The sequence below is a fragment of the Geospiza fortis genome, unplaced genomic scaffold, assembly GCF_000277835.1.
Source record: "Geospiza fortis unplaced genomic scaffold, GeoFor_1.0 scaffold56, whole genome shotgun sequence".
In the NCBI taxonomy this organism is placed as follows: domain Eukaryota; kingdom Metazoa; phylum Chordata; class Aves; order Passeriformes; family Thraupidae; genus Geospiza; species Geospiza fortis.
In genome coordinates, this window is record NW_005054413.1 from 132,683 (window position 1) to 132,963 (window position 281).

A 281-nucleotide genomic window follows, 5' to 3' on the forward strand; every position below is an offset into this window, starting at 1 on the left:
CCCAAACAAACCAAAAAAGAAATGTCAACCCAAACCAAACCTCCAGACTTCAAAGGTTGCAAACAAACTTCTGTTTTAACAGACAGACTTACCAGATGGCATCCTTTATTGGCAGTAGTAGAGCCATTTACAGCCTTGTTAGCAGCCACATGTACATTACTCAAGAGTTTTCTATGACAATCCTGGATGTTTCTAAAGGGTATTTTCAAAATTTATTTATCTTATTGCAGTGTGCCTCCCTTCTTTGAAATCACAAATTCATCAAGAGCTGAGGTCATTTT